We start from the raw sequence: 20,700 nt of genomic DNA, 5'->3' as shown, positions 1-20,700 counted from the left end.
AGTTAAACCGTACATTCAGGTGGAATCATGACAGCGAAGCAAACTTTAAATCTGCTGTCAGTTCATCAAAAATCACTAACTATATTAACAATTTTTTATCAGAATCATTTGAATTAAACCAATCAGGCATTAATAAAGCTATTACACTAATTAATGGAATATATTATAAATCTGCTAAAATTGCAGGTCTCAAATTTATAAACACCAAAACAAACAGCTCTAAAGGAAGAATGGTTTGATGAAGACTGTAAAAGAATCAGAAAGGAATTAAAACACTTATCAAACCAGAAACACAGAGAACCAAACAATCATCACATTCGATCAAATTACACTGCAACAAGATTTTACGAAATAAAAAACACAAACATTATAATCAACATCTACAGAAAATTGAAAACTCTATTGACCAAAATCAATTCTGGGAACTGTGGAACAACCTGAGCAACAAAAATCCACATAATCTGGCCAAAGAAAACCAAACATTTGGAAAAATCACTTCGAACAATTATATGAGCGATTATCACCTGATAGTCTTAATCTGCAACAACAAACAATTATAGAAAAATTAAACATTTTAGAGTCTACTATCAAAAACTATCAGAACCCCATTGACTACCAAATTTCACAGGAAGAATTAAAAACCCAAATTAAAAACCTTAAATCCAGGAAAGCCTGCGGACCCGACAGCATCAGGACCGAGATGCTGAAGTGCAGCGGTCCTCAGCTGCAGCAGGCTCTGCTCAGACTGTTCGACATCGTCCTCCAATCCGGCTGCTTCCCTGAGATCTGGTGCAGGGGGCTTATTTCCCCAATCTACAAGAGTGGAGACAAATTCGACCCCAACAACTACCGAGGCATCTGTGTGAGCAGTAACCTGGGGAAGGTGTTCTGCTGTATCATTAACGCCCGGATACAGGCCTTCCTTACCGAACACAGTGTCTTGAGTAAAGGACAGATTGGCTTTTTACCAAACCATCGCACTACTGACCACATTTACACCCTACACACCCTAATCCACCAACATCTACACCAACAACATAACACTAAAGTCTTCACCTGCTTCATAGATTTTAAAAAAGCATTTGATTCAATTTGGCAAGAAGGATTATATTATAAAGTTCTCCAGAATGGTGTAGGGGGTAAAGTCTACGACATCATTAAATCCATGTATGTCGGTAATAAATGTGGAGTAAAAATTGGCAATAAAACGACGGAGGTCTTCACTCAGGGGCGTGGTGTCCGGCAGGGTTGCAGCTTGTCTCCTACTCTCTTTAATATCTATATCAATGATCTAGCGGTGTTACTGGAGCAATCTGCAAATCTGCCTGACACTAAACGACACGGAAGTTAAATTCCTCCTCTACGCAGATGACCTGGTGCTGCTGTCGCCCACAGAAAAGGGGCTTCAGCAGCATCTGGACCTGCTAGAGAAGTACTGTCAGACCTGGGCCCTGACAGTAAACCCTGATAAATCTAAAATCCTGATCTTCCAAAAGAAAGCCAGATCTCAGGAAAGCAGACATGTTTTCTATCTAGGAGACTCCGCCCTAGACCACACCCTCTCCTATAATTACCTGGGGCTCAGAATCAGCGCCTCAGGAGGCTTCGGTCTGGCAGTGGATGCACTGAAAGAGAAGGCCTGCAGAGCCCTCTACTCAATTAAACTCAAATTCAACAAGATTGACATCCCAGTTCCAATCTGGCTGAAAACCTTCGACAGTATAATCCTGCCCATTGCGCTGTACGGTAGTGAAGTATGGGGTCCACTCAGTCGTCATGACTACACTAGATGGGACAAGCATCCCATTGAAGCCCTGCATGCAGAATTCTGCAGATTAATTTTACGTGTCCAGAGAAATTCCCCAACTAACGCATGCAGAGCTGAATTAGGCCGATTCCCATTAATCATTAATATCAAAAAAAGAGCTCTCAAATTCTGGATGCACCTAAAATCAAGTCCCACAACAAGCCTACAGTTCCAGGCCCTCCAATCCCAAGAGCTGAACCCTGAAAAGAGTCCCCTGTGTCAGCTGGTCCAGAGACTGACCAACACACTGACCCCTAATAACCCCAACTCTCTGACCAGCCCTGCTTCCCAAACACCAATCAGAATAACCCAAATTATTAAACACCGCAAAAACACTTATCTGGAACATTGGAGAACCCAAACTCATTCCCAAAAAAGACTGAACTGCTTTCTGACCCTAAAACACGAATATGCCCTGGCCACGTATCTCCTCACTGTCCGAGATACGAAGCAGAGACAGATCCTCACCAAATACAGACTGAGTGACCACAGCCTGGCCGTCGAGAGAGGCCGCTTTAAACACTCCTGGATCCCGAGAGAGGACAGAGTGTGTGGTCACTGCAGGACAGGTGATGTTGAGACAGAGGTGCACTCTTGGGGGTGTTAGCAGCGATGGGGGGGGATGGGAGCAGCGGTGGGGGGGGGGTGGGAGCAGCGGTGGGGGGGGGGGGGATGGGAGCAGCGGTGAGGGGGGGGGGATGGGAGCAGCGGTGAGGGGGGGGATGGGAGCAGCGATGGGGGGTGGACACCGCTCTTAAACGTTTCCGGGCAGCGTCCACCGCGATATCCAAACTTTTTGGTTTCGCCACGGGGCGTTTCCACAGTCCGGCCCACGGAGCGTTACATCCACAGACACTAACCTGGGCGCTAAAGCTAGCATTCATCAGCCTACAGGTCAGAGGTTAGGCTGACACAGCGGTCATCAATGTTTGCAGACATATTTGCATATAAATGATACAAAATCACAAACTCTGTGAAAAATGAAGAGTGCGCAGGACAACAGACCACAACAAAACAATGACCGGCGCCACAAGCTGGTCTGAATGTGAGGCTGCAGCATCTCTAATAGTGTTTATGGTTTCGCTCACTGTTACAAACATGAACGGCTACTTTAGCGTGGCTACTTTAGCGTGGCTACTTTAGCGTGGCTACTTTAGCGTGGCTACTTTAGCGTGGCTACTTTAGCGTGGCTAGTTTTCTCAGTTTGAAGCGTGAAATTTGACTGAAGCTGAACTGGAAGCCAAGCTCACTTTAGGCATGCAGTTAGCGCCATGCTAACGGGTGTGGTATAAGCATTCCTCATTAGCTACGTTAGCCGTGTTGCTCCAGTGCTAAAAAGGCAAACTTAAGGGACCAATCATGTCTTGACTGATGGACCACATCTGTCATGCAGGTAAAATGGTCTAAATTATACTTTTCCTTGAAAATTTGCTTTAATCGGAGTTGGGAACCCAGCTCTCCTGCTGCGTCACTGTGATTAACCTTTTCATCAAATTAAAGGATTCGCATTTTTTGTGCCAGTGCAAAAAACAACAGCTCAGAAACACCAGAGGCTTATTTTTCCACACATAACATCAGATTCCCTTCAATTTACAGGCAACAATAAGCACATAAATACATATCACAGAGCTGTTTACCAAGCCAAATATAAAACTAATTTCCAGTCACATCTCCTGAATTCTAATTACTCTGGGCAAGACGGCTCGCTCCTGAATTACCGCTTGTAGAGTTGTTTGTTTTCACGTTTGGTTTCTTAGCAACTGACGTCCCCCTCGGTTGTGAACGGACCACCTTGAGCGAACTGAGGATGGAGAATCAGCCTCCGCTTCAGTCCTCCTCAGCAGAAGCTCAGAAAAATGTTCCATTAGCAACTACACCACTTTCATCTGGTGGATTTAGGGCGCCACCCCACCCTTTACGACTCAATCTCAACATCTATTAGAGGACACGACCGAATGGAACCTTCCACTAAAACACTGAATTTCAAAGATTTCCTTCTGAAGAACTTCACAAACACAACAAAGTCTTGAAAAATGCAGTTTTCTTACCCACGGCTTCAGGAATGATTGTTTTTATGGATCTCTACTGGCCCTGTCCCAAAAAACTCCTCAAAGCCATTTATACACCCTTAACACCTGCTCAGATTAGTGTGATCAGCAAAGTCAGCGATCCGCACTGCTGTTTTCTGAATACGCAAACCCGTCTTAATAATCTATCTACAGTTCCTTTAACAGTCCGATATTTATATTCATCATCGTTCAATAACAGGTTTTTAGATCAGCTGATGTCTTGACAACCCTTAGCTTAAAGTTTCTGCTAGTCAAACTGAGCCTGCATGGTTCATACTTCACAAACACAGTGTCATGAATAAGATCATAAAGCCACATGGAGCTTAAAGACCTCCCTGCTAATTATACTTCACAGCTGTGCTGAGTAACTCACGTTTAACTGCACCGAAAACAGATGAAACAGGTTTGGGGGAAACAAAGAAACTCTGACCACGAGACGAAGGCCATGTTACTGGTCTGGTAATGAGTACAGTTAGTTAATGCAGTTATGATAGTTGAACACAATGAGTATAGTTAGATAAAGTGTGTGTAGTTAGTTAAATGCAGTGAGTAGTTAGTTGAATGCAATCAGTACAGTTTGATGCAGTGGGTATAATAAACATGCATCTTAAGTATGAGGACTGTATGTGGAGGCCAAGCCACATGAAAACGCAAGTGTAAACACACCCGGACGCATTTTAAACAGGTACAAATCTGATCACTCAGATTAGCTCAGGACGCTGACCAAGACACTTTGGAGCCACATGTTACAGCAGCATAAACACATCTGTCTCTCCAAGACACATCTAACAGCCAAACTCCTCCCAGTGCAACAAACTCCTCCCAGTGCAACAAACTCCTCCCAGTGCAACAAACTCCTCCCAGTGCAACAAACTCCTCCCCTGTGAAGAAGATAATCATGAAGGACATGGTCAGACACGACTGTGCAAAGCACACTACCAACAAAGAGGCGGAACAGATAAACATTTTGTAGCTGTTTGCTGCTGAACGATCTGATTCGCATATTCCAGCCCACACAGCAACTGTACTTCAGTCCCACTAGAGAAGCATTTGACTAAGTGTAAACGTAAATGTGGCTAAAACCTTATCAGGACTCAATAAGTGACCAGGTGTAAATGGGGTCAGTGGCGCTTTTGATGGGAATCTGAACAGCAAAACACTTTTACAGAGTCACAATTACTTTCATACAAAGTGCCCACTGTACTCCGTTAAACTCAAAGCCTTTTAGCTGCTTCACTGCGAGTGGGAGTGAGTCAGTCACTGAACTCGTTATTAATATAATGATGTTAGATTATATTTCCATTCAGTCACGTTTCAGTGTTGTCACTATTCCAGCAGTCCATCGTGCTCTCTCTCTAATGCACTGTCCACTCATCAACGCTATAATTAGGATGTTTTACAGCTAAATTACAAGCAATTACAAGGAAACCTAAAAATATGTGCGCAGTGGTTGACAGAGGAGATCAATATCAGTTCCTGAGGAGTGAAGGCCACTCTGACATCTTCAAGGTTCTGATCAGGTACACATTTCTTTGAAACTACTTTGTTCACCCAGTGCAGCCGGACATGGACTCCAGGGCTCCAAACCGTACGCAGAAACGGTCAAACCACTAAACTCAGACCAAACCTATTCATATGTTCAGAAGATCAGCTGAATCAGGCGTGTTAATCAGGGTTGGACCTGAACTTCGTAGAATGACGACCAGGAAATGGACTGACCACGGAACACAGTGTCTACTATGAACTACTCAGTGTCTACATAGTAGATATTGAAATATTAATAGAATTATTCAGTATCTACTAAGAATTATTTAGTATCTATTATGAATTATTCAGCACCTCCTACAAATTATTCATTATGTCCATATATATATATATGCTTCCATTACCGCATATCATTAACAAACATGGTATTAGTTATCATCAATATGCAGATGACACTCAACTTTACATTTCTTTAGAACCTAAAGCCCTAAAATCAATTAGCTCACTGTTTGAGTGCATAGGTGATATACAGACATGGATGTCAGACAATTTTCTGCAATTAAATAAAGAGAAGACAGAGGTTCTTGTTATTGGCAGTGATTCACAAAAGAATGATGTTCAGACTTATTTAAATCAAATGAATCTGAAGGCCAAACAATGTGTTAAGAACTTGGGCGTCACTTTTGATAATGAGCTCAGCTTTAAATCCCACATCATGACTACATGCAAGACAGCTTATTTTCACCTTAGAAACATCGCTAAGGTCCGAGATATGCTCTCTCCTGCTGATAGTGGAAAACTTGTCCATGCATTTATCACATCAAGGATAGATTATTGCAACGCTGTTTTATCTGCTCTCCCAAAGAGCTCTAACTCTCACCTACAGCGAGTTCAGAATGCTGCTGCAAGGGTCTTGACCCGCAGAAGAAAGAGAGATCATATTACACCTGCACTCCACTCACTGCACTGGTTACCTGTCAGTTTTAGAATAGATTTTAAGGTTCTGGTGATGGTTTTTAAATGTCTTCATGGTCTTGCTCCTCTTTACCTCAGTGAAATGATGGTGAGATATGTTCCTGTCAGGTCTCTCAGGTCTTCAAACAGTAATCTACTGGTGATTCCTAAAACCCGGTTAAAGATTGGCGAGGGTGCTTTTAGCCACTATGGCCCAAAGCTTTGGAACTCTCTTCCTGAGGAGCTATGAGGCATTACATCCCTGTACAGCTTCAAGAGTAATCTTAAAACCTTCCTGTTTAGATCTGCTTTTAGTTAAGAAACATTTGTCTGTTCTATCTCTTTCATTTTATCTTTTTCAGTTTATTTCATTATTTTATTTTGTTTCCTTCTATCTTTATTTCTTTTAATGTGTCTTGCTTATCTTTGTTTTCTTTTTATTTATTCTGTAAAGCACTTTGAGTTGCATGTATGTATGAAAGGTGCTATACAAATAAAGATTATTATTATTATTATTATTATTATTATTATTATTATTATTATTATTATATTACAATAAATGATTTAGTATGTTCTATGAATTATTCAGTGTTTACTATGAACTATTTAGTAACTACAAATTATTCAGTACCTCCTACAAATTACTATATCTACTATATAATTTATCTACTATAAATTATTCAATGTCTACTATGAACTATTCAGTATCTACTATTAATATTTCAGTATATACTATTAATTATTATTAATATACTGTCTACTACAGACTAAGCTATAAAAGGATATTGTGCCACACTTTCTTTCAGTATTAGAGTAATTCATATGTGTCCTTTTTTTTGACACAGAAGGTGTTTTGGCTGTAAAGTGTGAAGGCTGCTCCTGAGGAGACATCTCAGACCCTCACAACGCTGTTCCAGCCCATCTCAGACCCTCACAACGCTGTTCCAGCCCATCTCAGACCCTCTCAACGCTGTTCCAGCCCATCTCAGACCCTCTCAACGCTGTTCCAGCCCATCTCAGACCCTCTCAACGCTGTTCCAGCCCATCTCAGACCCTCTCAACGCTGTTCCAGCCCATCTCAGACCCTCTCATCGCTGTTCCAGCCCATCTCAGACCCTCTCCACGCTGTTCCAGCCCATCTCAGACCCTCTACACGCTGTTCCAGCCCATCTCAGACCCTCTACACGCTGCTCCAGCCCATCTCAGACCCTCTCAACGCTGTTCCAGCACATCTCAGACCCTCTCATCACAGTAACAGCACTAGTCAAATCTTCTCATCACTGTTACAGCACATCTAAGTACTTCTCAGCAGCCTCCACAGTGATACTCAGACTGACCACAGCTGTGTCCTTTTAGGCCATTAACCAACCAGGCTTCAGTGGAGGTGCGCTTATCTTCTGTTCAGCAGCAGATACGGCGAAAAAGTGGAGCTCTAGATACGTCCTAGCGTTCTCCGTTTCTTTCTCGCAGCTGTTTGTTTGTTTGTTTGTTTTTAGTTGCAGTTATCTCCGCGAGCTGCTCTTGGAGCCGAATCAGCGCGAGCAGCACAAGCCGTCTGAACTCGCCATCAGCCTCCAGAAGTAAACGCACCCCTAAGAACACGCACTGCATACCCAGCGCCGACTCACGCGCGCCCCCGGCACATGTCACGGTGTCCTGCAGGATCTCGCGCTGTAAAGTCCATCAGATTTCTCCTCGTGAAGCCTCTGTTCCCTCCTCGCGGCGTTCTCCATATAACCTACTCTCGGTTCTGTGGTGGAGCTGCTGGAGAACTCAAACAACGCCGAGTTCTCCAGCCTTCGCGCTGCCTCAGCCAATCAGCGCACAGCGGGCGGGGAATGCCTGAATACGGGTGGGGGGAAAAAAACCACATACGCGTATTCAGGCAGCCCAAGAAGACCGCGCGCTGATTGGTTGTCAGCCTTCCGGACTGGGATTAGTTCGTACCCACAAGCAGGCCGTCTATTGGCCAATCCACGAGCTGACGTCACGGTTTTAAAGGAACACTGTAGGATTTGTTTTTTTACAAGACTACAAACAAAAAATTACTTACGCTCTTTTTTAACAAGCAAGTTACGAATTTAAAGAAATGTTGCTTTAATTGATAAAAACCGTCTGAATTAATGTTCTGAGTTCTAACAGTTAAATAACAGAACAGGAATCTACAGCTCTCACTCTGCACTAATGTTTAGAAGTTAAAAATCTTTCAAATAAAATGTTACGGCAGGCAGGTATACACACACACACACACACACACACACACACACACACACACACACAAACGGAGCAGTTTTAATACAGAAATTATATTAATACGGGTCAGGTCTAAAGTGCACTTACAGGGACGTTTTCACAATTAACCATAGTGATTCTGAGCGGTTTGGTGTGAAACGTTCCGTTCTAGAGAACCTTACCAAGTCAGAACCGTTCACAGTGGTGGTGATGGGAACCAGACGTCCCTCTAAAAGCTCCTCACAGAAAGTTCCTACATGAGCTGGTTCTGAATTCACTGTCTGATGACTGAGACACTGTTTTATGAGAGTTTAGAGAACTTCAACTCCATTCATGGTGGAGGGAGACATGCAGGGCGCTGTGCGGCAAAATAGTCCTTTAAAATGAACTACTTCTTCTTCTTCTTCTTTCGGCTGCTCCCTTTAGGGGTCGCCACAGCGGATCATCTGCCTCCATCTTGCCCTATCCACTGCCATCTCCATGTCCACCTTCACTACATCCATAAACCTTCTCTGAGGTCTACCTCTTCTCCTTCTACCCGGCAGCTCCATCTCCAACATTCTTTGCCCAATATATCCACTATTCCTCCTCAACACATGTCCAAACCATCTCAACCTGGCCTCTCTGGCTTTATCTCCAAACTGCTCCACCTTCATTGTCCCTCTGATCTTCTCATTTCCAATCTTGTCCAGCCTCGTCACTCCCAACGAAAATCTCAGCATCTTCATCTCCGCCACCTCCAGCTCAGCCTCCTGTCTTTTAGACAGAGCCACAGTCTCCAAACCAAACATCATAGCAGGACGCACTGCTGTCTTGTAAACCTTCCCTTTCACTCTTGCTGCTATCCTTCTGTCACACATCAGCCCTGACACCCGTCTCCACCCACTCCATCCTGCCTGCACCCTCTTCCTCACCTCTTTTATACACTGTCCATTGCTCTGGATGGTTGACCCAAGATATTTGAAGTCATCCACCTTTACGACCTCTACTCCTTGCATCTTCACCTTTCCACCTGCCTTCCTCTCATTCACACACATGTATTCCGTCTTGTCTCTACTGACCTTCATTCCTCTCCTCTCCAGTGCAAACCTCCACCTCTCCAGATTCTCTTCCACCTGCTCTCGACTCTCACCACAGATTACAATGTCATCTGCAAACATCATGGTCCATGGAGCCTCCTGCCTGACCTCATCTGTCAACCTGTCCATCACCATTGCAAACAAGAAGGGGCTCAAAGCTGATCCCTGATGTAACCCCACCTTCACCTTGAAACCATTTGTCACTCCAACTGCACGCCTCACCACTGTCTCACTATCCTCATACATGTCCTGCACCACCCTAACATACTTTTCAGCTACACCTGACGTCCTCATACAGTACCACCGTTCCTGTCTTGGCACCCTATCATCTGCCTTCTCTAGATCCACAAAGACACAATGCAGCTCCTTCTGACCTTCTCTGTACTTCTCTACCAACACTCTCAACGCAAAAATTGCATCTGTGGTGCTCTTTCTGGGCATGAAACCAAACTGCTGCTCACTGATCTGGACCTCTCGCCTTAGCCTTGCTTCAACAACTCTTTCCCATACCTTCATGGTGTGGCTCATCAACTTTATACCTCTGTAGTTACTGCAGCTCTGCACATCACCCTTGTTCTTAAAAATGGGGACCAGTGCACTGCTTCTCCACTCATCAGGCATCATCTCACTCTCCAGGAGTTTGTTAAACAACCTGGTTAAAAAGTCCACTGCCTTCTCTCCTAAACATCTCCATACCTCCACAGGTCTGTCATCTGGACCAACTGCCTTTCCATTCTTCATCCTTTTTAAAGCTGCCCTCACTTCCACCTTACTAATTCTCTGCAATTCCTGATCCACTATCTCTCTGCCCGTCGTTCTCCTCTCTCTCTTGTTTTCCTCATTCATTAGTTCTTCAAAGTCCTCCTTCCATCTACTCATCACTCTCTGTTCACTCACTAGTACATTTCCCTCTCTATCCTTTATCAGCCTAACCTGCTGTACATCCTTTCCAGCTCTATCTAGTCCTTTAAAATGAACTTATCCTAAAAAAAACTTGATCCACATATGAAACTCAGACGACGTGTGGTTCACTGGTGCTTGTGGATAGTAAAACATCTATATTTATGTTACCACTCCTGTAAAGAAATCTGAACCATTTCATTCCAAACAACTTTGAATCAGTCTGTTCACGCCTCATACACTAAAACACGGGGGAGTTTAGGAAAATCAGTGGACTTAATGTCAACAAACCTGACTGTATAAGCCTGTGAGCTGTGTCAACTATAAAAGATCACTTTATCCTCAGACTTCCTCCTGAGGGCTGACGGCTTTTCTCTAATTTAGGGATCAGGGAGTTAAACAGATCTACTGAGCAACGTCCTTCACAAACTGGCCACTGACCCCTCAGAGACCCTGTGAGGGGGGGTGTAATGGAGTAATGGAGGTGTTTGGACCTTTAGGTCCTCGTCTACAACTCCATGTGTGTCTTTGATCTGCTCTAATTTCACAACATTTTCCTAGAAGACAGGACTGATGAGCCTGGGGGACAGACAACATCAGCTCTCCCAGAACTTTAGTCTGCATCGTTTCCTAAGGCTGGATATTTAAGTTTAAAGGTCCGTGAAATTTCTGGGCCCTCGTAGAGGGCAGTTCTACACCGACGCTCAGTTTGTAGAACCGTGACTGTCAGAGCTTCACTCAGAACGATGCACAGTTCAGCAGCTGCAGCTACTATCTACATTTCATTAATCTGTAGCAGCTACAGCTACTAGCTACATTTCATTAATCTGTAGCAGCTACAGCTACTAGCTACATTTCATTAATCTGTAGCAGCTACAGCTACTAGCTACATTTCATTAATCTGTAGAGCTGCAGCTACTAGCTACATTTCATTAATCTGTAGAGCTGCAGCTACTAGCTACATTTCATTAATCTGTAGAGCTACAGCTACTAGCTACATTTCATTAATCTGTAGAGCTACAGCTACTAGCTACATTTCATTAATCTGTAGCAGCTACAGATACTAGCTACATTTCATTAATCTGTAGCAGCTACAGCTTCTAGCTACATTTCATTAATCTGTAGAGCTACAGCTACTAGCTACATTTCATTAATCTGTAGAGCTACAGCTACTAGCTACATTTCATTAATCTGTAGCGCTACAGCTACTAGCTACATTTCATTAATCTGTAGAGCTACAGCTACTAGCTACATTTCATTAATCTGTAGAGCTACAGCTACTAGCTACATTTCATTAATCTGTAGAGCTACAGCTACTAGCTACATTTCATTAATCTGTAGAGCTACAGCTACTAGCTACATTTCATTAATCTGTAGAGCTGCAGCTACTAGCTACATTTCATTAATCTGTAGCGCTACAGCTACTAGCTACATTTCATTAATCTGTAGAGCTACAGCTACTAGCTACATTTCATTAATCTGTAGAGCTACAGCTACTAGCTACATTTCATTAATCTGTAGCGCTACAGCTACTAGCTACATTTCATTAATCTGTAGCAGCTACAGCTACTAGCTACATTTCATTAATCTGTAGAGCTACAGCTACTAGCTACATTTCATTAATCTGTAGCGCTACAGCTACTAGCTACATTTCATTAATCTGTAGCAGCTACAGCTACTAGCTACATTTCATTAATCTGTAGAGCAACAGCTACTAGCTACATTTCATTAATCTGTAGCGCTACAGCTACTAGCTACATTTCATTAATCTGTAGCAGCTACAGCTACTAGCTACATTTCATTAATCTGTAGAGCTACAGCTACTAGCTACATTTCATTAATCTGTAGAGCTACAGCTACTAGCTACATTTCATTAATCTGTAGAGCTACAGCTACTAGCTACATTTCATTAATCTGTAGAGCTGCAGCTACTAGCTACATTTCATTAATCTGTAGAGCTGCAGCTACTAGCTACATTTCATTAATCTGTAGAGCTGCAGCTACTAGCTACATTTCATTAATCTGTAGAGCTACAGCTACTAGCTACATTTCATTACTCTGTAGAGCTGCAGCTACTAGCTACATTTCATTAATCTGTAGAGCTACAGCTACTAGCTACATTTCATTAATCTGTAGAGCTGCAGCTACTAGCTACATTTCATTAATCTGTAGAGCTACAGCTACTAGCTACATTTCATTAATCTGTAGAGCTACAGCTACTAGCTACATTTCATTAATATGTAGAGCTACAGCTACTAGCTACATTTCATTAATCTGTAGAGCTGCAGCTACTAGCTACATTTCATTAATCTGTAGAGCTGCAGATACTAGCTATATTTCATTAATCTGTAGCTGCTACAGCTACTAGCTACATTTCATTAATCTGTAGAGCTACAGCTACTAGCTACATTTCATTAATCTGTAGAGCTGCAGCTACTAGCTACATTTCATTAATCTGTAGAGCTGCAGCTACTAGCTACATTTCATTAATCTGTAGAGCTACAGCTACCAGCTACATTTCATTAATCTGTAGAGCTACAGCTACTAGCTACATTTCATAAATCTGTAGAGCTGCAGCTACTAGCTACATTTCATTAATCTGTAGCAGCTACAGCTACTAGCTACATTTCATTAATCTGTAGCAGCTACAGCTACTAGCTACATTTCATTAATCTGTAGCAGCTACAGCTACTAGCTACATTTCATTAATCTGTAGAGCTACAGCTACTAGCTACATTTCATTAATCTGTAGAGCTGCAGCTACTAGCTACATTTCATTAATCTGTAGCAGCTACAGCTACTAGCTACATTTCATTAATCTGTAGCAGCTACAGCTACTAGCTACATTTCATTAATCTGTAGCAGCTACAGCTACTAGCTACATTTCATTAATCTGTAGAGCTACAGCTACTAGCTACATTTCATTAATCTGTAGAGCTGCAGCTACTAGCTACATTTCATTAATCTGTACCAGCTACAGCTACTAGCTACATTTCATTAATCTGTAGAGCTACAGCTACTAGCTACATTTCATTAATCTGTAGCAGCTACAGCTACTAGCTACATTTCATTAATCTGTAGCGCTACAGCTACTAGCTACATTTCATTAATCTGTACCAGCTACAGCTACTAGCTACATTTCATTACTCTGTAGAGCTACAGCTACTAGCTACATTTCATCAATCTGTACCAGCTACAGCTACTAGCTACATTTCATTACTCTGTAGCAGCTACAGCTACTAGCTACATTTCATTAATCTGTAGAGCTACAGCTACTAGCTACATTTAATTAATCTGTAGAGCTACAGCTACTAGCTACATTTCATTAATCTGTACCTGCTACAGCTACTAGCTACATTTCATTAATCTGTAGAGCTACAGCTACTAGCTACATTTCATTAATCTGTAGCAGCTGCAGCTACTAGCTACATTTCATTAATCTGTAGACCTACAGCTACTAGCTACATTTCATTAATCTGTAGAGCTACAGCTACTAGCTACATTTCATTAATCTGTACCAGCTACAGCTACTAGCTACATTTCATTACTCTGTAGAGCTGCAGCTACTAGCTACATTTCATTAATCTGTAGAGCTGCAGCTACTAGCTACATTTCATTAATGTGTAGCAGCTACAGCTACTAGCTACATTTCATTAATCTGTAGCGCTACAGCTACTAGCTACATTTCATTAATCTGTAGCGCTACAGCTACTAGCTACGTTTCATTAATCTGTAGAGCCACAGCTGCTAGCCACATTTCATTAATCTGTAGCAGCTACAGCTACTAGCTACATTTCATTAATCTGTACCAGCTACAGCTACTAGCTACATTTCATTACTCTGGAGAGCTGCAGCTACTAGCTACATTTCATTAATCTGTAGAGCTTCAGCTACTAGCTACATTTCATTAATCTGTAGCAGCTGCAGCTACTAGCTACATTTCATTAATCTGTAGCGCTACAGCTACTAGCTACATTTCATTAATCTGTAGCAGCTACAGCTACTAGCTACATTTCATTACTCTGTAGAGCTGCAGCTACTAGCTACATTTCATTAATCTGTAGAGCTGCAGCTACTAGCTACATTTCATTAATCTGTAGAGCTGCAGCTACTAGCTACATTTCATTAATCTGTAGACCTACAGCTACTAGCTACATTTCATTAATCTGTAGCAGCTACAGCTACTAGCTACATTTCATTAATCTGTAGAGCTGCAGCTACTAGCTACATTTCATTAATCTGTAGCAGCTACAGCTACTAGCTACATTTCATTAATCTATAGCGCTACAGCTACTAGCTACATTTCATTAATCTGTAGAGCTGCAGCTACTAGCTACGTTTCATTAATCTGTAGAGCTACAGCTATTAGCTACATTTCATTCATCTGTAGAGCTGCAGCTACTAGCCACGTTTCATTAATCTGTAGAGCTACAGCTGCTAGCTACATTTCATTACTCTGTAGAGCTGCAGCTACTAGCTACATTTCATTAATCTGTAGCAGCTACAGCTACTAGCTAATTAATCTGTAGAGCTGCAGCTACTAGCTACATTTCATTAATCTGTAGCAGCTACAGCTACTAGCTACATTTCATTAATCTGTAGAGCTACAGCTACTAGCTACATTTCATTAATCTGTAGAGCTACAGCTACTAGCTACATTTCATTAATCTGTAGAGCTGCAGCTACTAGCTACATTTCATTAATCTGTAGAGCTGCAGCTACTAGCTACATTTCATTAATCTGTAGAGCTGCAGCTACTAGCTACATTTCATTAATCTGTAGAGCTGCAGCTACTAGCTACATTTCATTAATCTGTAGAGCTATAGCTACTAGCTACATTTCATTAATCTGTACAGCTTCAGCTACTAGCTGCATTTCATTAATCTGTAGAGCTGCAGCTACTAGCTACATTTCATTAATCTGTAGAGCTACAGCTACTAGCTACATTTAATTAATCTGTAGAGCTGCAGCTACTAGCTACATTTCATTAATCTTTAGAGCTGCAGCTACTAGCTACATTTCATTAATCTGTAGCAGCTACAGCTACGAGCTACATTTCATTAATCTGTAGAGCTACAGCTACGAGCTACATTTCATTAATCTGTAGAGCTGCAGCTACTAGCTACATTTCATTAATCTGTAGAGCTACAGCTACTAGCTACATTTCATTAATCTGTAGCAGCTACAGCTACTAGCTACATTTCATTAATCTGTAGAGCTGCAGCTACTAGCTACATTTCATTAATCTGTAGAGCTACAGCTACTAGCTACATTTCATTAATCTGTAGAGCTACAGCTACTAGCTACATTTCATTAATCTGTAGAGCTGCAGCTACTAGCTACATTTCATTAATCTGTAGAGCTGCAGCTACTAGCTACATTTCATTAATCTGTAGCAGCTACAGCTACTAGCTACATTTCATTAATCTGTAGCAGCTACAGCTACTAGCTACATTTCATTAATCTGTAGCAGCTACAGCTACTAGCTACATTTCATTAATCTGTAGAGCTACAGCTACTAGCTACATTTCATTAATCTGTAGAGCTGCAGCTACTAGCTACATTTCATTAATCTGTAGCAGCTACAGCTACTAGCTACATTTCATTAATCTGTAGAGCTACAGCTACTAGCTACATTTCATTAATCTGTAGCAGCTACAGCTACTAGCTACATTTCATTAATCTGTAGTGCTACAGCTACTAGCTACATTTCATTAATCTGTACCAGCTACAGCTACTAGCTACATTTCATTACTCTGTAGAGCTACAGCTACTAGCTACATTTCATCAATCTGTACCAGCTACAGCTACTAGCTACATTTCATTACTCTGTAGCAGCTACAGCTACTAGCTACATTTCATTAATCTGTAGAGCTACAGCTACTAGCTACATTTAATTAATCTGTAGAGCTACAGCTACTAGCTACATTTCATTAATCTGTACCTGCTACAGCTACTAGCTACATTTCATTAATCTGTAGAGCTACAGCTACTAGCTACATTTCATTAATCTGTAGCAGCTGCAGCTACTAGCTACATTTCATTAATCTGTAGACCTACAGCTACTAGCTACATTTCATTAATCTGTAGAGCTACAGCTACTAGCTACATTTCATTAATCTGTACCAGCTACAGCTACTAGCTACATTTCATTACTCTGTAGAGCTGCAGCTACTAGCTACATTTCATTAATCTGTAGAGCTGCAGCTACTAGCTACATTTCATTAATCTGCAGCAGCTACAGCTACTAGCTACATTTCATTAATCTGTAGCGCTACAGCTACTAGCTACATTTCATTAATCTGTAGCGCTACAGCTACTAGCTACGTTTCATTAATCTGTAGAGCCACAGCTGCTAGCCACATTTCATTAATCTGTAGCAGCTACAGCTACTAGCTACATTTCATTAATCTGTACCAGCTACAGCTACTAGCTACATTTCATTACTCTGGAGAGCTGCAGCTACTAGCTACATTTCATTAATCTGTAGAGCTTCAGCTACTAGCTACATTTCATTAATCTGTAGCAGCTGCAGCTACTAGCTACATTTCATTAATCTGTAGCGCTACAGCTACTAGCTACATTTCATTAATCTGTAGCAGCTACAGCTACTAGCTACATTTCATTACTCTGTAGAGCTGCAGCTACTAGCTACATTTCATTAATCTGTAGAGCTGCAGCTACTAGCTACATTTCATTAATCTGTAGAGCTGCAGCTACTAGCTACATTTCATTAATCTGTAGACCTACAGCTACTAGCTACATTTCATTAATCTGTAGCAGCTACAGCTACTAGCTACATTTCATTAATCTGTAGAGCTGCAGCTACTAGCTACATTTCATTAATCTGTAGCAGCTACAGCTACTAGCTACATTTCATTAATCTATAGCGCTACAGCTACTAGCTACATTTCATTAATCTGTAGAGCTGCAGCTACTAGCTACGTTTCATTAATCTGTAGAGCTACAGCTATTAGCTACATTTCATTCATCTGTAGAGCTGCAGCTACTAGCCACGTTTCATTAATCTGTAGAGCTACAGCTACTAGCTACATTTCATTAATCTGTAGAGCTACAGCTACTAGCTACATTTCATTAATCTGTAGAGCTACAGCTACTAGCTACATTTCATTAATCTGTAGAGCTGCAGCTACTAGCTACATTTCATTAATCTGTAGAGCTGCAGCTACTAGCTACATTTCATTAATCTGTAGCAGCTACAGCTACTAGCTACATTTCATTAATCTGTAGAGCTACAGCTACTAGCTACATTTCATTAATCTGTAGAGCTACAGCTACTAGCTACATTTCATTACTCTGTAGAGCTGCAGCTACTAGCTACATTTCATTAATCTGTAGCAGCTACAGCTACTAGCTAATTAATCTGTAGAGCTGCAGCTACTAGCTACATTTCATTAATCTGTAGCAGCTACAGCTACTAGCTACATTTCATTAATCTGTAGAGCTACAGCTACTAGCTACATTTCATTAATCTGTAGAGCTACAGCTACTAGCTACATTTCATTAATCTGTAGAGCTGCAGCTACTAGCTACATTTCATTAATCTGTAGAGCTGCAGCTACTAGCTACATTTCATTAATCTGTAGAGCTGCAGCTACTAGCTACATTTCATTAATCTGTAGAGCTGCAGCTACTAGCTACATTTCATTAATCTGTAGAGCTATAGCTACTAGCTACATTTCATTAATCTGTACAGCTTCAGCTACTAGCTGCATTTCATTAATCTGTAGAGCTGCAGCTACTAGCTACATTTCATTAATCTGTAGAGCTACAGCTACTAGCTACATTTAATTAATCTGTAGAGCTGCAGCTACTAGCTACATTTCATTAATCTTTAGAGCTGCAGCTACTAGCTACATTTCATTAATCTGTAGCAGCTACAGCTACGAGCTACATTTCATTAATCTGTAGAGCTACAGCTACGAGCTACATTTCATTAATCTGTAGAGCTGCAGCTACTAGCTACATTTCATTAATCTGTAGAGCTACAGCTACTAGCTACATTTCATTAATCTGTAGCAGCTACAGCTACTAGCTACATTTCATTAATCTGTAGAGCTGCAGCTACTAGCTACATTTCATTAATCTGTAGAGCTACAGCTACTAGCTACATTTCATTAATCTGTAGAGCTACAGCTACTAGCTACATTTCATTAATCTGTAGAGCTGCAGCTACTAGCTACATTTCATTAATCTGTAGAGCTGCAGCTACTAGCTACATTTCATTAATCTGTAGAGCTACAGCTACTAGCTACATTTCATTAATGTGTAGCAGCTACAGCTACTAGCTACATTTCATTAATCTGTAGCGCTACAGCTACTAGCTACATTTCATTAATCTGTAGCGCTACAGCTACTAGCTACGTTTCATTAATCTGTAGAGCCACAGCTGCTAGCCACATTTCATTAATCTGTAGCAGCTACAGCTACTAGCTACATTTCATTAATCTGTACCAGCTACAGCTACTAGCTACATTTCATTACTCTGGAGAGCTGCAGCTACTAGCTACATTTCATTAATCTGTAGAGCTTCAGCTACTAGCTACATTTCATTAATCTGTAGCAGCTGCAGCTACTAGCTACATTTCATTAATCTGTAGCGCTACAGCTACTAGCTACATTTCATTAATCTGTAGCAGCTACAGCTACTAGCTACATTTCATTACTCTGTAGAGCTGCAGCTACTAGCTACATTTCATTAATCTGTAGAGCTGCAGCTACTAGCTACATTTCATTAATCTGTAGCAGCTACAGCTACTAGCTACATTTCATTAATCTGTAGAGCTGCAGCTACTAGCTACATTTCATTAATCTGTAGCAGCTACAGCTACTAGCTACATTTCATTAATCTATAGCGCTACAGCTACTAGCTACATTTCATTAATCTGTAGAGCTGCAGCTACTAGCTACGTTTCATTAATCTGTAGAGCTACAGCTATTAGCTACATTTCATTCATCTGTAGAGCTGCAGCTACTAGCTACATTTCATTAATCGGTAGCAGCTACAGCTACTAGCTACATTTCATTACTCTGTAGAGCTGCAGCTACTAGCTACATTTCATTAATCTGTAGCAGCTACAGCTACTAGCTACATTTCATTAATCTGTAGAGCTACAGCTACTAGCTACATTTCATTAATCTGTAGAGCTACAGCTACTAGCTACATTTCATTAATCTGTAGAGCTGCAGCTACTAGCTACATTTCATTAATCTGTAGAGCTGCAGCTACTAGCTACATTTCATTAATCTGTAGAGCTGCAGCTACTAGCTACATTTCATTAATCTGTAGAGCTGCAGCTACTAGCTACATTTCATTAATCTGTAGAGCTATAGCTACTAGCTACATTTCATTAATCTGTACAGCTTCAGCTACTAGCTGCATTTCATTAATCTGTAGAGCTGCAGCTACTAGCTACATTTCATTAATCTGTAGAGCTACAGCTACTAGCTACATTTCATTAATCTGTAGCAGCTACAGCTACTAGCTACATTTCACTAATCTGTAGAGCTACAGCTACTAGCTACATTTAATTAATCTGTAGAGCTGCAGCTACTAGCTACATTTCATTAATCTGTAGAGCTGCAGCTACTAGCTACATTTCATTAATCTGTAGCAGCTACAGCTACTAGCTACATTTCATTAATCTGTAGAGCTACGGCTACTAGCTACATTTCATTAATCTTTAGAGCTGCAGCTACTAGCTACATTTCATTAATCTGTAGCAGCTACAGCTACGAGCTACATTTCATTAATCTGTAGAGCTACAGCTACGAGCTACATTTCATTAATCTGTAGAGCTGCAGCTACTAGCTACATTTCATTAATCTGTAGAGCTACAGCTACTAGCTACATTTCATTAATCTGTAGCAGCTACAGCTACTAGCTACATTTCATTAATCTGTAGAGCTGCAGCTACTAGCTACATTTCATTAATCTGTAGAGCTACAGCTACTAGCTACATTTCATTAATCTGTAGAGCTACAGCTACTAGCTACATTTCATTAATCTGTAGAGCTGCAGCTACTAGCTACATTTCATTAATCTGTAGAGCTGCAGCTACTAGCTACATTTCATTAATCTGTAGAGCTACAGCTACTAGCTACATTTCATTAATCTGTAGCAGCTACAGCTACTAGCTACATTTCATTAATC

The 20,700-nt window shown here is 41.2% G+C and overlaps 1 protein-coding gene across 6 annotated transcripts in view; it reads right to left on the bottom strand.

Annotated features, from left to right (window-relative positions):
* LOC108411508 (RAC-alpha serine/threonine-protein kinase-like) overlaps window positions 1-8,143 on the bottom strand; it is a 40,454-nt gene extending 32,311 nt beyond the window's left edge. The window contains exon 1 of one of the 6 annotated variants that reach the window (XM_017683110.2): window positions 7,906-8,143. The gene's annotated coding sequence lies outside the window, so the exon portion shown is untranslated. Of the gene's footprint in view, window positions 1-7,652; window positions 7,885-7,905 lie in introns of those variants that run through there. The other 5 variants (XM_017683111.2, XM_017683112.2, XM_017683109.2 and 2 more) reach the window with 5 other exon arrangements.
* Window positions 8,144-20,700: the final 12,557 nt, after the last annotated feature.

Source organism: Pygocentrus nattereri, chromosome 4, assembly GCF_015220715.1.
Source record: "Pygocentrus nattereri isolate fPygNat1 chromosome 4, fPygNat1.pri, whole genome shotgun sequence".
Lineage (NCBI taxonomy): Eukaryota > Metazoa > Chordata > Actinopteri > Characiformes > Serrasalmidae > Pygocentrus > Pygocentrus nattereri.
The sequence above is the reverse complement of the archived record's forward strand: the minus strand, read 5'-3'. Positions and strand labels throughout refer to the sequence as shown.